The sequence below is a fragment of the Nymphalis io genome, chromosome 6 (genome assembly GCF_905147045.1).
Source record: "Nymphalis io chromosome 6, ilAglIoxx1.1, whole genome shotgun sequence".
NCBI lineage: Eukaryota > Metazoa > Arthropoda > Insecta > Lepidoptera > Nymphalidae > Nymphalis > Nymphalis io.
This window is the reverse complement of record NC_065893.1, coordinates 591-18,791: the sequence shown is the minus strand read 5'-3', so window position 1 is coordinate 18,791 and position 18,201 is coordinate 591. Positions and strand designations below refer to the sequence as shown.

The 18,201-nt window shown below is 37.1% G+C and overlaps 1 non-coding gene across 1 annotated transcript; it reads left to right on the top strand.

Annotated features, from left to right (window-relative positions):
* Positions 1–17,539: 17,539 nt before the first annotated feature.
* LOC126769315 (U4 spliceosomal RNA) lies at positions 17,540–17,684 on the top strand. The gene has a single exon (XR_007669355.1). It is a non-coding gene; the product is annotated as a U4 spliceosomal RNA (small nuclear RNA).
* The last annotated feature ends 517 nt before the right edge of the window (positions 17,685–18,201 follow it).

Below are 18,201 nucleotides of genomic sequence, written 5' to 3'. Positions count from 1 at the left end.
ATGTTTTGATATTCTCGTTCAAATGTAAATAGGTCTGTGTATAAATACATAATATTATGTTAATAAAAACGAAACGAAACTATAAAATAGAGACATAAATGCGAACTAGGTATATATAACGTAACATTTATATAACATTACAAACTGCGTCACAGACGGCACTGCGTTTGTACAAATTATATTTCGACGTTATTTTAAATGAATGTGTTTGAAAGAACATTTATTGATATTACTTTTTATGAACTTCTACATCTGGAATAATATCATAGATATCATGTAAATTTATTAACAAATAAAACTAAAAAAAAACAGAGTAACAGAAAATAAATTTATAGCTAAGGATAAAATGGTGTGCAGAGGCGTTCTCATGACTGGTGATTTATTATTAGTGGTTGATGGCCCCTCGTCGGATCAAATAGCTATAAATGCCGGTGTTCCCCAGGGGTCAGTGCTCTCGGCGACACTCTTTCTGCTGCACATCAAAGATCTGCTGATGCCTGGTATCCATGGTAACGGTTACGCGTACCACTACTGATGAGATTTGAGCTAGGAATGTAGTATTCCATTCCTAACATGATCTCATCAGCAACAGCAGTGGCACTAGCTGTTCAAACCCGAGCAAGCATCACTGAATTTTCATATGCTTAATTTGTGATTATATTTCATCTCGTGCTTGACGGTGAAGGAAAACATCGTGAGCAAACCTGCATGTGTCTAATTTCACTGAAATTCTGCCACATGTCTATTCTATCAAGCCGCATTGGAGCAGCGTGGTTAAATAAGTTCCAAATCTTCTCCTCAAAAAAACAAAAGGAGAGAAGGCCTTAGCCCAGCTGTGAGATATTCACGGGCTGTTACTGTACTGTTTGTACTGTACATACCTTAATTAAAGCTAGAACAAAATTAACTTATATATCGCTTGTTTGCTACAATCGCTTTTTTTATCGCTTGTTTAAAGGTTAGTGTGTTCTGGAAATGGAATGACTTGTTTTTACAGTAATAGAGCTGCTGTAGGTGTGAGTAGAGGGTTGAATAGTTTATTGTGAATGGTGTCATAATATATGGTGTCAAAAATGTCTCTGAAGAAGACCACTTGCAAACTTTTTCAATTTTGTCTTTAATGTACACAGTTTGTGTTGTTGTCCGTGACTGTCGACGCATGTTTTTATTTCCAGGCAAGATCATTATCAAAATTTCCGGATTGCAATATTTCTGTCTTCATTCTTGTTGAGAGTTAGTCTTCCTTGAATACTTTCTACTCTTCGAAGGCGTTAGAAGAGAATATGATAATATTGGCAGATCAAATTTCTAGGGGATCGCACTCGAGCCGTCGAATCGTTCGGACGTGTCGTATCAATATTGTCATCAATGTTTCTTGGTTTTTTTCGATTACCTTCGCTTGTTTATTGGTTTTTTGTTTCTTTCTTTCGTGACACATTATATTTGCTTTGTATAAGGACTTTGTTTTTCATAAGCGATTGTTTTTGTTGGTTATAAGTTTTTTATAGACCTCTTTTTCGGTTACTGTAGTCCTTGTTGTTGTTGATTTTTGTTGGTATTATTTGTTATTGTCGACTCTTGTTAGAACGACGGGTGCCAGAGAACTGGAGCTACTAAGAGCGCAGTCGGATCAAGCGAAAAAGCTTGCTGACAATTTCCGCACGGGGTTGGATGGGGTGGCTAACGTCGTCCGCCCCACGAAGAGGGTAGACTTAAAGATGACGGGTCTTGACGACTCCGTCCCCAGGGAAAAACTCATCGCCGCAGTCGCTCGTGAGGCGCGTTGCTCCGTTAAAGCGATCAGGTGCGGAGAAGTGTCACGCGGACCCGGGTACATGGGTCATGTCCGATAGCAGCGGTAAAAAAGTTGTCCGACGGCGGTCATCTGCTCTTTGGGTAGAGTAGCGTCCTCTGCACTGCTTCAAGTGCATGAGTCTTGGCTACACTAAAATGCTCTGCCCATCTAAGACTGAACGCAACGAAAACGTTAAAGCAACGATTCCGGAAAGTCGATGCGTTATTTCACTAATTCACTTAAAATAATAATAGGTGAGCCCTTTGTATTATGATACAAGAAAATAAGCATACTAAGACAAAAGCGTGGAAATTGCAATTCATAATCGTTGATTTCCGTTGTCAGTTGACAAAAATAGTTATAGAAAATAATTTTATTTTCAACTTCTTTATTTAAATAATTTTCGAGCTATTTTATTATTGTTATGAAATAAATATATCTGGTTGTCGGTTTGGTTCAATAGTTTCTAGAAACTATTCTAGTATGATATTCACAACAAAAGAACAAACTATATTGGTACATGTTTCTCCCGAATTATGTCAGAGTAACTCGAAACCAAACGTTTATTGTAAACGAGTGAGATATAACGATTAAAGAAGTTTGAACCGTCATGTGAGTACTTTTCGTTTTTTGTTTCTCCATACGTATAAATCTAAAATAATTGGTTTCATATTACGATTATATAAGAAAACTTTCATTCGTTCAGTTTTCGATGTACTGAGAGAATTACATCCTTCTCCTATACCTTATACAAGATCTAATTATGTTGTGCAAACCGGATAAATTTTATAATTTTCAGTTAAAATAAAAAAATCAATAGCTATATATATGTAATAAATATAATAATATATGTATGTAACATGTAATATCTGATAATGATCAAAACAAAAAAGCTAACTTACGTAAACAATAATATATAACAACGAAGTATGTGGAACATGCGTCACGTACACATAGGAGTAGAGAGAAGCGGCGGAGAAAGAACTTGACGGCATAAGAGAGCTTCATTTCGTTTGCGGCCATGGCAAATACAAGTCAGACTTTCTCCCAAACCGAGCCAAGAGATGTTTCCCATAAAAAAACTCGTATGGTGGTGGTGGTTTTCATGATCCCATGATCTAGTCATCCGTTACAATATATTGCATAATAAACGTTATAAATAGTACGAAAATATAAATTATACAGTTAACAGCAATAGAAATTATGAAGGAAACACCTTCGTTTATAATGATTTATTTAATGGTCTCCTAATTTTCCTTCATCTCCCCTTCGACACTTCCTACACGAGGCCTACGGCTGTGTTATACTTTATATGCATTAGGAAACCTCGGTGAGGGTATTTTAAGTGAAGAAGAACACAAGGCGGGTCGCTGGCATTATTTTTTTATTACAAGCGTGAGATGTGTTAAAATGAGCTGAATCGAATATAAATATTTAATAGTATTCGTCACGTGGACTGCTTACTATTTACTAAATTTGTAGCTTCTTAACATGCTACTTAAGGGACGGTTACTTTGAAAAACATACTTGCGATATCAATTGCTGAAAATATGTAATTTAACGCTGTCATGTAACATAATTTGAATAAACATATTGACAAGCAATTTAAAAGGCATTATAATTAAATATTACATTCGGGTTTTAATCGCGATCAAACTTTGTTTTATTATTTGTGGAACGTTTCGTCAGAATTGAACTAGTTGTGGTCACGAGCTGACTGTCAGCAAAATAGGAACGATCGCGTTTGAAACCTGAATATAATATATAAAACGGATAAACGGATGACGGAGTTAAAAGACGAGAATCTTGAATACTTGCTTGCTTTTGTGCAAGTCCGTCTGGGTAGATAAGAGCAATAATAATATTTGTAAATATAATTTGTAAATGTAAATAATATTTGTGTTTATAATTAATCTTGTGCTTGGCGGTTCGTTCGTCGTTAGAAAACTTGCATGTGGTGGGTGAAAATCTACTACCAAACGCATTGGAACACCGTGGTGGAGTAAACTAATCTTTCAAACAACCATTCAACCGACAATAAACGATAACAAAATCAGTAGTCATTTGTTTGTACCAATTAAATTACTTAGGGATGATAATTAAATGCAATAAAATATATGTATCCGAAAATAAAATTAAATATACAAAAAAAATGTAAAATAAACAGCAGTAACACCACAAAGTAGACAGCTGCTGCAGTATCGTGTCATCGATATTTAGCACATGTCGTATCGAAGCAGACCATACATACATCAGCTGGCTCAGCGTCGACCCGGTCGATATACTCGTATAGTATTGAACTAACAAGCAATCGCTGATCTGACCGCAGCGTACACTGCAGCTCCAATCGCTGCGGTCAACTTGCAATTTCACTGGTTTTATTCATAGCACGTTCGAATGTCAGATTAGTATTAGTTTGGCAACAGTAATCGCTTCAGTATGTAAATTAAATTTAAGGACAAATTATTCTATTATTATATATTTAGATGTTAATTATTTTATTATTGTATTACGTACTTCTTCTTGGTGCCCATAGCGTCGGTCAATATCGATGGGTAAAGGTGACCACTTGCTCATCAGCCTCCGTGGGCTACTTAATAAAAAACCTTAAACTTTTGTAATATTCTTGAACGAAGTGAGTGTTTTAAGTACGGACGTTAGTAGTCAAATGGAATGCGAAGAGCACGAAGCTAAATTATACTGTACAGTTTTGTATGTTTCGACTAAAAACGGCAAAAATATGCAGGTGGTAATGAGCTAGACAAAAACGCTTTAACATAATCTCGCTTTCAACGAGCCGTATCTCTGAGGCTCGAGTTTTCGCCTAATTATCAATTTTGATTCAAAAGAGCAGAGAACACTCGCCTGGATGTTTATTAAAGCAACCGCAGCCTCTTCAGCGCCAGATATTAATCGCTCAACGCTCTTCTTTATATACGATCGTTTTTTTAGAATTCAGTTTTTAAAGCGGCTGCTCCATGCTTTATTGTTATTTTGCGAAAGATATTTGCGTGTAGTCAATGACTTCTTGCAACCGAATCGCCCATCTTATGTTATATTTTTCGTTTGTATAAGTTGTCAGATTATTATAAGCACCTTGAACTTATACTAAAGCTAGTACTAACTGTGATCTGAGCTTTCAATTTACAAATAAAGTTCATTTTCAATATTTCACAACCTTGGTTTTAAAAATTAATTTTTAAAAATCACTCGATATATGTATTTTATATTGTAACATAAATTAATCGATCGTCAATTAACTATATAACTGTTGTTATAATATATGCAAAATCACTAAAATCTAAATTGTTGGTCGGTGGATTTTAGTCAAATGCACACGAAATGGCTGTCATGGGACGAATTTATGGCTGCAGCATTATCTTGAGCTTATTAGTTAATATCAATGTTTTGTGATCATTATGATAATTGCAATTTATCAGTTTGGTTTGATTTCGATAATTTAGTGCCAATAAATCTATGATAAATAATTAGCTATTTCACATATTGAATGCAATCCAATTATTTGTGCTCAAATACCTCGGTAGCAATAATTAAGGCCATTCAGCTCATAACATCCGCCACGCCGGAATTTAGATATCAGCCTACGATCTAACTTGGCTGAATGCTGATGGAACTGTCGCTATAATACGTACTACGCATATAAAGCGATTTACATGCCATGACTGCTATACATTTATATATGTAATTAAATTGTAACGGGGATGCGTCTCTTTAAATGTAGGGACTATTAAAGTATGAAATAAAAAAGGCATGGTGTGACAAAAGACTATTGTAATGTTCCTTTACCTTATTCTAATAATACATTTAGAATAAGTTAAAAAAGGTGTCGTAGGTCTTATAACACAATGCGTGTTCTTATTCGTTGGTACCATATTGTACCATACGGTACCATGTGGTACCGTGCGGTACCATACATTGTATTTTATTTAAGGAAAAGAGTAACTTTTGAGTTTCCTGCCTTAAACCGGAGGTAGCATACTATTAGTACCAAGAAATAAAGGGTTTATAGAGACTAGTTAGGAAATTCAAGTAAAATGTACCGCTTTGTATTAAATTCTCTTGTCAACAATATACGTTGTCAATATAATAAACATCGATTAAGAACAAACATTAAATAACAACTTATCAAATAACATAACATTTTTCAAAACAAGCTATGCAAGCATTTAATGAATCCCACATGGATTGGATAGAACTAAAATGAACAAACATTATATGTAGGCAAGTAGACTGTATTGTCACTAGTGCTATTTAAAATTAAGCTACAAGTTTAATAAAAATCTTACTCGAATACAATAACCGCTACGCTGTTTACTTTTTAATAATTCTTTCTTAATAAATATATTTTAAAAAAACCTTGCTATCAAACATAGATAAGAATTCGGTGCGGTACTATCCATATGAATATTATAAATTAATAATTTTAAATGTGAGTGTAATGAGTATCTACACCCATTAACCTATTTATCAAACGCTAATTAGTACCTTATTACATTTAATGAGAACGACGGTACGACTTACCTATCACCATATACACTTAATTATATTAATGGATGACTGCTTCGTTAACGATCGCTTATAACATTAATGTCTTTCGTTTTATCATTTAATTAAATGATTGTAATATTCTACACATAACATTGATTTTGATATTAATTCTGCGTATAAATTGTAAAATTAAAACTATAGAAAATACTTAAAAATAATAATTATTATCATATATTTAATATTATATATTAAGCAATAATTGTTTTGTTAAAGACCGTTAAACTCAAATTTTGTTAATAAAGTGACAAATGATTGTATTGAAAGCATGATTATTCCATTGTTTGAGTCACGCATTCCTAAGTCGTGGTCTCTGGCATTTACCATCGACGCGTTACCACAGCCTTCAATAAGGACATTCAAACGCTGTTAAGTACAAGTACGGAATGGTATTTATGCACAAAAACATCATTTACATTTAATTCTTGTTGCAAATATAGTTTACGGTATCTCTTATCGACGTCGTTTAAAAATATATTCCTGTCTTTTTAAAATACTTATTTACACTTTAATAAAACCGAATATGGTTATACAAAAATATTTTACTAACTCTAAATTTTGTATAAATAATGCTTAAAATAACGCAATGGCTAGAGAAAGAAAATATTGCAAGCTATGTCGTTTTCTTACGAGTACCTTAGCTGGCGGGGATGTTTTTTGACATAATAAAACATGAAGTCGTAAGTAGAGATAGAGGGGATGCAGAAGTGAAGCAGCAGTAAGTACATTCTGCTGGGGATAAGGCGTCTGCACAATACGCACCTTCTTCCCCCGCTGTAAAAGTCGACGGGGCTAGGGGGTTTCTGTGCCCTGAGAAACCCCAAGGAATTCGAGGCATACCTCTCCTATTTCACGTGGGGAAAATACATAAACACGTTTTTCCAGAGAGAAAAATGTATATTTACAGCTGAATATTAATCGTGTTGTATATTTCGAAGCGTAGCAACGCATGCCGGACATTTAAGCAACTTGCACCTCAACATATAAATTAGAACATTCTAAAAACTAAAAGGAGTTGATTGTCTGTTCCTTCTCTGGGCTTTAAAAGAAAACTGAGCTTCAATGCTAGCATTGTTCCAATAAGCAATAATGTACCTTAACCTACACAATGAGCTTCATAAATCGTGAATTTGTCATACTTTATGTTAATATGGACTTTTTTAATCTATCGCTCTTATTTTGACTGTTCTTTTTCATAATGTAAAAGTACCTTTTTATCTGTATCGCCATTACATTGGAAATTGGCGGTCGCGTGATAAAAATTCTGTTATTGACCTTATCTTTAGTGTCGGCCGCACGGTCCACCTTTTAAAAAATACGTCTCACGTTGTAATACATATGTAACTGACTGTATTAATGAATAAAATTTTATATTAAAAAACATTAATGGCTTCTCATATAACACAAGAATATATAAACAGTAGAAAGTGATGACTTTTTGATTAATGATGCAGTCGTTGATTTCTATACAGAACGTATGAATTACATTACTAATATGTAGTTGTCAAAATACCTTTAATATTTGTATTTCTTTTTAAAGAAAAAATAAACACAAGGTCTGTTTATTTTTTCTTGACGGTTCTTTTCGGTAGTTTTACATTAATATTAATCTCATAGCAACTTTTTAACAAAAGTACTTATAAGAGCCTACTTGAATGAACAACATTTTAATATTTGATGATGATTTACTTTATTACATGTATATTCAGACGGTTAAATTGTGACTTGAACACAAACAGGGTTCAAAATAACTTTAATGCTATGTGGTAATAAGCACAGGTTCACCCCTGACGAGTCGTCAGCGCGTCGCGAGCAGGTGACGTCCTATACATTATGTATGCGCCAAAAAGTGTTCGACATTTGTCTACTCCTTGTCAAGAGAGCTTTTGTAAAGAAAATATTCTTTAAAGAAATGAGAAATAAACGTGAGCTCGGGACTTCTTATGTTCAAATTTTAATATGGATACATTCATATAACCGATGACTTAACTGGTTGCTTAAGACTGAACTGAGTTCAATATGCAAAGCCTATTATTATATACCATGTGACGTACATAAGACCTTACGGTGTTAGTTATAATATAACATGACTATGAAACCCTTCGTGTGTATCATGACCTTATCATCTGTTCTACCGCAAATGCAAGGCAATGCAAAAATTATATATATGTATATAATGAGTGGCGCTAAATTGTTATAGTTAAAATAAAATTAGTTTCTACTTTCTTTACAAAAGCTCTGGAAATATATATATATACATATATGTATATATATATATACATATATATTTCCAGATTAAGTATTTTTGTAGCTTCCAGCTCCAGAGCTTTTGTAAAGAAAGTATATATATATATATTGTCTGGAAATATATATATATATATATATATATTTCCAGACAATTTAGCGCCATTCATTTGTTTTATTCTTATAAAACAAACAGATACTGTCAATTAACAAATTATTTCAATAAAAACTTCTAATATCACTGTTTGATTACTTATATAGAGCCACGTATTAAAGGCGTAACAAATCATTCGCGTTTTTATTAAACTCAGTACAGTAACAGTAACAGCCTATGTCCCACTGCTGGGCTAAGGCCTCCTCTCCCTTTTTGAGGAGAAGGTATGGAACTTATTAATCATTATATACACATATGGCCTTGGTACCTTCAAAATAAGAATGAATATGCATATTTTAGGCAAGCTCTAATCTAGACCTTATTATTGTCCTTTAGACATGATTATCGTCAAGTTCAGTAAAAAAAACTGCGTGCAAAATTTCAGCCAAATCAGCTGCAAGATTTCTTAAATAACTCTTTTATAAACTTGGTACCATTCTCCTGTTAAAGTTTATTTTTTACCTTCTCTCCCTCTCTGTACTTAAGACCTATCGAAATGTATCTATGTAATGTATGTATGTAATATCTATGTAAGCTTAAAATTATGCTTATATTCTAAATATATCTTTTTCATTTTACTATATTTATATTGACTAAATCGAATTAGAAGCGTATTTATTAATTACCAGTTAATGTTTGAACATAACCAGAGCGTGTTCAAGGTGCTGTATACTTCTTCTAGCAATTTAAATCTTGTTATCTAATATTTTCGTCTCGTATTATATTCACCCTTCGAACATTTTGTAATCGGCTGATGCGAACCGGCGGCAGGTGGGCTTCTTTCATGCTTGAACAAATATTAAGGCCTTTCGAAAAACCACTCAACGCGAAATTTAGATGGCAGAATTATTTGTCGGAACACATTTATAAACAAATGGGTGAGACTATTCATGTTACTTAAATGTTTCATGTCGTTACTTCATCCGTCTTCTATATATATAAAGCCATTTTAAATAAGCGGATAAGCAATAGGGTCACCCAAAGCTAAGGGCAAATAGACATTGGTACTTTAAGAAGTAGAAGTCACTCCCTAGACCGGTATTGCGCTGTCATCTATAAGATCTCAGGTAGAAACACAGCGATAAAGATATTTAAATATAAGGTAGGCAAGGTAACATTAATTCAAAAATTTATTCTTTGTTCTTCTAATCGGTGTATTTATTTTTATTAAAATAGAAAACAATTGTAACTTTTGTAAAAAATTGCGTTGGTTCACGAAAGACAACCGATGTAGATAAACTTAAAAAGAGCCGTTTCCGAGATACACAAAATATATTGTGTACATTTATTGCTCATAATTATGATGGTATAGGATACTACTCAACGCAGTAGTATCTTTTAGATTTAGAATTTAGAAAAAAATATTATAATTAGCAAATAAACATTGTCAAGTCTAACCGCCCTGGTTAGAAGTGTATACATAAGGTCATTTATAAATGTATAAAAACATTACAAATAAACAACAGATAGAGATCCTTACTAATACTATAAATACGAAAATGAGTTTGTTTGTTTGTTTATTTATTTATTTGTTTCTTTTTTTTTTTAATTCGCCGGGAGGGCAAATAACTCTACTCCACCTGATGGTAAGTGGTAGTAGAGTCCAAACGCGACGACGGCCAGTACAGACGGGAAAAACGTTCTGCACTAGCCGCCTTTGCCTTGCTGGCCCGCAAGATGCCTCTTCACGCTTCGTTTGAAGGAACCCGGGTTGTAAGAGGAGGGGAACACGTGAGCTGGTAAGGAATTCCATTTTTTGGAAGTGCGACAAAGAAAGGAGTTGCCAAATTTCTTTGTTCGCGATGGAATTGATGTCACAGTTAGGCGGTGACATCGAGAACCAGCTCGCGTGGACTTAAGAAGGAAGGGGGAAGCAGGAATTAGAGAGAATAATTCCTCAGAGCACTCTCCGTGATACAATCGATAGAAAGCGCTCAGTGCTGCTATCTCACGACGCAATTGTAAAGGTTCAAGGGTGTTTGTGACCTTTACGTCGCCAATAATGCGTACGGCACGTCGCTGCAACCGGTCCAAGGCTTCCTGTAGGTACTTAGCGGAGCCATCCCAAAAGTGCGAGCAATATTCAACGCAAGACCGTACCTGTGTTTTGTACAGCAGGCACAGTTGTGGCGTGAAAAAACGCCGCACCTTGTTCAGAACTCCGAGTTTCCGTGAAGCTGTTTTTATAACAGCCTCGATGTGATCCCTTGGACTAAGGTCGCAGCGAACGTCAATCCCCAGCATGACGATTTTGCTTTGCATTACCAGCGGAGTACCACAGAGGGAGGGAAGAGGGGAAAATGTTGACTTTTTCGCCGTGAGAGCGCATACCTGTGTTTTCTTGGCATTAAACTCAACAAGATTATAAGAGCCCCATTTGGCGATGAGCTCTAACGTCCTATCGAGTTCAATAACAAGATCCTTCCGCCTCTCCTCAACTTCCGCCCGCCCAGCCACTGCGCGTCCGTGGTATCCACCATACACTGTACTATCGTCTGCATAGCAATGTATGTTCCCAAGAGAGAGCATATCATTGATATGCAAAAGAAAGAGTGTGGGAGATAGCACAGATCCCTGGGGGACCCCAGCATTTACTACATAGAATTGTGAAGCGCAACCATCAACTAAAACACGAAGGCTAGGCTTGTGTAGGAAGCTTTCAATCCAGGTGCATAGCTGAGCAGGCAGACCATATGCCGGCAGCTTGGAGAAAGGACTTCTGTGCCAGACCCTATCCAAAGCCTTGGAGATATCGAGGCTGACAGCCAACGATTCTCCATGCTTGTCGATAGCTTCACCCCAGAGGTGTGTTACGTACGCTAGAAGATCACCTGTGGACCGTTTTGGTCGAAACCCGTACTGACGATCATTAATTAGACAGTGATCTTCTAGGTAATGGATCAGTTGGTTAAAATCCGTTCCATCACCTTACAAAGTACTGAGGTGATAGCTATTGGCCGATAATTTGCCGGGTCAGTCATCCCGAAGAGAGAGAAAGTTGGAACAGGCGCGTTAACACAGGAGACAGCTCCGCCACGCACTTCTTCAGCACAATGGCTGGTATTCCATCGGGACCGCCAGCTTTCCGTACATTAAGTGATTGCAGCTCCGCACGCACATCACGTTGCCTGATTTTGATGTCAGGCATCGTATGGCCATATAAAAGTATTGTAGGCGCACTACAATCATCGATGACGGAATTATCAGCAAAGAGTTTAGCCAGGAGATCAGCTTGCTCTTGCGGACTGTGAGCTAGCGATCCATCCGGATTTCTGAGCGGTGGCAGCGAAGGTTGGCAGAAATTGTTTTGCACAGACTTGGTCAGACGCCAGAAGCTACGGGAGCCCCTAGGATGCGAAACACGGTCATGACCAATCTGTACAATGCGCTGTGCATCCGCTCTCATGTATGCCTTTCTACAGGACTTGGAATTTTTATTATAGTTTGCTTTCAGTGAGTCAATGTTAGATGCCCCGCTAATGCAGCCGTTGATCCACTTGCGATATGCCGCCTGCTTAGATGATACAGCATCGGCACATTCACGAGTGAACCAACGGTTACGCGTACTCCTACTGACGAGATCTGAGCTAGGAATGTAGTATTCCATTCCCAGCATGATCTCGTCAGCAACAGCAGTGGCACTAGCTGTCGGGTCATTCCCACTGAAGCAACGTTCTTTCCAAGGGACCGACGCATAGTAATCGCGCATACCGTCCCAATCCGCCGACTCATAGTGCCAAACGCGACGTTTGCATACCGCTAGTGGCGGCAGCTTGGCCTGTGGCACTCTGGTAGATATAAGGCTGTGATCCGAAGAGCCAAGAGGAGCCTGAACCACAACCTGATATTACACCGGGTGAGAAGTCAGCAGAAGGTCCAGTAGAGAAGGTGCTTGCCCATCAATGTCTGGGATTCTGGTAGGCTGATCAACCAGTTGGGTCAAGTCATGTGTGAGACCAAAAGCATGAGCAGTCCTTCCAGCATGGTCAGGTTTGAGGGATTTCAACCATGATTCGTGGTTAGCATTAAAATCCCCCAAAAACACCAATTCCGCGTTAGGAAACTGCTCTTGCGCAGTATCTGCCACCCGACTAAGATGGTCAAATAATCGGCTTGTCTCCAAGTCACCATTGTGGGAACTGTAGAGGTACACGTAGACTCGACTCTGACAAACCAGGTCTACACGTACCACCAACATGAAGAAGGAGGGGTCCTCCAAGCAGCGCAATCGGTGACAACAAACATCCGCCCTGACGAACAACCATACTCCAGCTTTCACTTTGAAAGATTTTTCAAGCATGTAGCCGGGATAGTTAAGGTAGCTGGTGTCGGCAGGGCGGAGTATTTGCGTCTCCGTGAGAAACAACATTGCTGGCCGTGCTGTCTCGAGATGGTATTGGACAGTGTTGAGGTTAGCGTGGAGTCCTCGGATGTTAGAGAACTCGACTTCAATCAGCGTGGGTATGGTGGCCCCCGGACACACGGGCTAAGCCGCGAGTGGAAACTAGGAATGTACAAATGCAAAACTGTTGCCTTAATAACCATCTACGGTAAAAGAGACAAATCTAGTTCCGACCAACACTCATTTATCTATAGGCTAGAGTGGACGCTGTAGAGCGGACGTTTGCTAGGATACTTATGTTCGTTATACGACTCGTAATAAAATGTTCACTGTTATGTATTTATAAAATAAAATGAATATTGAACGATTATTAACAGTTTATTTTATACATATTTTAATTTACGTTCAGTAACCTACGTTCAGAAGTGCACGCCTTTATGCACGCCCGTCTGGGTAGATAATACCTACTCATCAAATATTCTACCGCTAAATAGCAATACTTAGTATTGATGTGTTCTAGTTTGAAGGATTAGTGAGCCAGTGTAACTACAGGCACAAGGGACATAACATCTTCGTTCCCAGGGTTATTGGAGATGTAAAGAAAAATAAATATGTATTTCTTACATCATCCTTGTCCATGGACGGTGGTGACCACTAAACTAAACATCAGGTGACCCTTTTGCTCGTCCGTTCCGTCGTTCTAATAACTTATCATCGGGTGTAAGTAGTCGCCGTCCATCGTACACTGGCAATGCCAGGAATATAAGCCACTGCGTTCAACTTTAATGCGAAACCAACCATGGCATCTAATGTGTTATATATATTGTTCTAGAAATGACACCGGCTCACTCACCCTGACTGGACACACCTAACATAGTACACCACTGAGTGGGCGGCCCAAGCCGGCTTGCACGAAGCCCTATAATTAGTGACAAGTTCTTAATCGCGGGACACGCCAAAGCAAGCAAAACCGCTACAGTGAGCGGGTAAGGCTTCGTTACATTATTCACGGGGTTGCGGACATTGTACAACTCGCATTAAAGGAACAGATGTTAGTGGAATAAAAACTTCACAACGGCTGAGAAATAAAATTCCCTTGTCTCGCTAACACGAAACTCATCCGTTTGTGCGGCTGCCTTACAGCTTTGTTTGGTGAGATACTATTGTTTACGAATGGCACTTTTTTATAATTTAATTTATTATTATATGATTATTTTTATTATTATTAGCATTAAATTGTTATTTCATATGTAAATCAAATTCATTTGTATTTAATAGATAAATATATAGATATTTGTGATGTGTTGTTTATTAAAAGGACAGTAATAATATTTCTACATTACTTGATAATATTTATTTAAAAAATCAAGTAAACCGCTGCGCGAATTGGTTATTCTGACTCCGCAAGGTATTCGTTTCCATAAATTCCGCAGATATTTTTGAATAAATTTGTTTTTTTATTATCATTCATAAACGATGAATATTGCTTAATACAACATTATTGAGAAAAGCATAGAATTATTACTTGTCAATTTTCAGGAAACATCATAAATATACAATATGCAGTAACATAAATAAATAAAATTATATCATATATATTATATTAACTTAAATATGCGTAACCATGTGAGTTTCTTTACGGTTCATCTCGTAGCTCTTTTCTTAATATTTAATTTTGTAATTTAAAGTGCTTGTAAAAGCATAATTGAATAAAGAATATTTTAATTTCATCCTTATACGATATATGTATGTATTTAATTTATTATTTCTATACTAGTACTTAAAACCGTACACCTTTACCTACCTACTGATATTTTAAAGAGCTGTTCTTCAACGCAATATTATTATCATATTTTCTTATTTATTATATTACACGTAATATTTTTGAAAAAGGAACGCGAACTACGCTATTCATATAACTATCGTAGGCGTATTCTAAAGTTCGTACCGTCATTATCAAAAGTTAGGAATGTTTTTGTAGGATTCGTCCCTTGCAGGGTCTCGCAACCCTTCCAGCGCCCTGCGATATTATGTTCGCTCGATATTAAAGAATGAATAATGTCACACATTCTGCGGCGCGCTCCGGAGCTTTATTAAACGATGGCACTTTTTTATCGGCTATCGAATAAACATTTTATCAGTATATTAAGTATTTTATAACGTAGACAGCTTACTGAAATGATGCCGTTATATTTATAAATATATTATTTAAACGATGTACTTAAATATTTAAGGTTAAATGTTTGATATTTCATTTTTTAACTTTAATTACAATAATATAAACGATACAATGTGCGTTTACATAAGTCCAGTATATTATACTCACCTATAGTAAGTTATATTACGGTGCAGCAATGAAATAATTTCCTCTAAGCCGCGCGTGTGCGCGTTCTGACTTAGTTACTAGTGCGCCGACCACTTACACTAGATTTGCAAAGACTGCTTACGCAGTTTTAACAGCTGAGTATCTGTAACGACATATTTTAGTATATTATAAAATCTACATATGCTACATACAATATCGTTATATCTCACTAAACTAAGTAATATCATCAAAAAACAAAGTTACGTCGCTTACAACGACTTACGACTTTTATACTCGTATAATGAGAGATGATTTAGTATATCGTACACATAGCAATAAATATTTATAGAGTTCGCACGCAGCCCGACATGAGGCCGAGACGGAATGCCGAATTGGCTGTAATAGTGTACTGAATACTTCACTTATGCGCCGGCAACTGAAGCCAACATGTAGAATATAAACTATATATATATATATATACTTGGATCCACACATACATATATAAGACATCTGAACAATTGTTGCAATTGTTATACTATTGTAACGGTTCAACTTCGGGGTTCGGGAAACCATATTTCGTCATGTCACGAGGAATACCCGAAAGGAGTGCAAGGTTGTGTGTAAACACTTAAACGCATACGCGTCTCTTACGTCCTTTACTCTTCTCTAATTACTAAATCACTAGACCAAATCTACAAGTTAAAAAATTATGTGTGTATTCAACCTTTAGTATTTTATACTGTTATTATTTTTGGCTTTATTTCAACTAAGTAGATGATATTCGCATAAATGGTGGGAAGTCATGATTCCAAAACGCGTAGGTATAACAATACGCGTCACTACGTGACGGAATGTATAAAATTGAACAAATCAATGTTAGTCCATTATTACTCACACGCTCTTTTTATTTCATAAAGAACGAACCTTTGAACCTTTTGATTACCTTTTCACGTCGAGGATCAAAAACATAAATAAACGCGCACGTACACACGTGTGCACAATATTCGAATCTCCCGGACGGCCCGTACATGTGCGCGTTTGTACATATATTGCTGCAATAAATCACGAACAGATATTGGGTCACTGACAAATCCTTGGCCACACGGAATTTTCAATATGAATCAAAATTTATATGAATTCTTCCTACGAAATAAGTTCAATAAAATTATAAATATGTTTTCTTGGACAACATTTCTAACTTTCAGTATGGAAATAGATCACTATAACTCGGAAGATTTAGTTTGTATATCTATACATATATATTTATCACGAAGAATAAAGATCTGTATATATCTATTTAAGCACGAGCTTTCATTTATAGAAATGAACTGCCATTGAGTACCTTGGAATTAATAATGCAATGCGATATAATGTAAAGTGAAGAAGAAATAGCTGTGGGGCATTTTATTAAGTTTCCATAAACACCAAAACCTTTTTTTTTTCGCTGGAAAAACGCGTTTAGGCGTTTCTCCCACTTGAAGTGGGGGGGGTTTTTGGGACTCGCCGGCGCCGAGTATGCACCGGAATACCCACTAAAATACCAGCGGTACCCACACCGCCTTTTCGAGGGGCGTCACGGGATCGCTTGCGCATACTACCGTGACGCCCCGACGGTTGGCCCGCCTCTGCAGGCCTCCAAATCCTAGGGGTTCTCAGGGTACAAAGACCCCCTAACCCCGGCAACACTTAGAGCGGGAGGAGAAGATGCGCATAGCGCCGACGCCTTCTCCCCGGTCTTCTTCGGCGAAGCGAGTCAGCGGAGGCCCTCTCCTCACGCTCCCGTTCCGCTGCCTCCTTCTGCGACATGACATTTTCGCAGAAGGAGACCGTCTCCAACCAGCACCTCTCGCTACCAAGCATGGCATTTATCACACTCAGCAGCGAGAGGTCTTCACCGACTAAGGCCGCCAGGGACAGGCGCTGATGTCCCCAAGCGGTACACTCCATCAGAGTGTGGCACGCTGTGTCCGAAGGCGCACCACACTCATGGCAGGAGAGTTTCACCTCCCGCCTCGCTATCCGGTGTAGGTTTTTTTTACTTACCGAAACAACCGTGTCCGGTAAGTACCTGCGTCAGCCTGAATGTGAGTGTGCCGTGACTCCGTCTTTCCGTCTTTCCGTCGTCTCCGTCGTAACTTTGCGTAGAGGCAATATCGTAACCAATGAGGTTAATCCGAGGTGCGATTATTGCTAGTTGAAAACACCAAAACCTATATTGTTAGATTTCGAAGCGAACAGTGAGTGATAAAGTATAAGTTATTTGTGACAAGCTTAGAGACATATTCAAAAACTATATACAACAATAATATTCATAGTACGACTCACCTCAATCTTAAAATATACTTTCGTCGAGTATGCTCTCACAAGCAATGTGGGTAATTTAATAGGATTAAGTTAAATGTAAAGCCACCGGTTCAGGATGAAGTCTATAGCAAAGAACGGTCAAGCATCGTCAACTCAGAAACTATCAACACTTGAAAACCTATTTTATATATCCTGCATGGAAATCAACAGCTAGATTTTTTCTTGTGTTAATAGGACTTATTTATTAATAAGTTTATCTTAAGATTTAAATTTATAAATTGGCAAATTTAATAACTGTGGGACACGGATTAGTAATTACGCTTGTTTTGTTGGGATAGTAACAAATACCCCAAGGCTGGCATTGATAATGTAAATATGTAGCCTGTTACGTTGACATTGTACCTTATACATGACAAACCAAAGGTTCTTTTAGGACCTTAGTTGAATAAAGGGTATTTGATTACAGGCGCAGATTGTCTTTCAGTATTCCG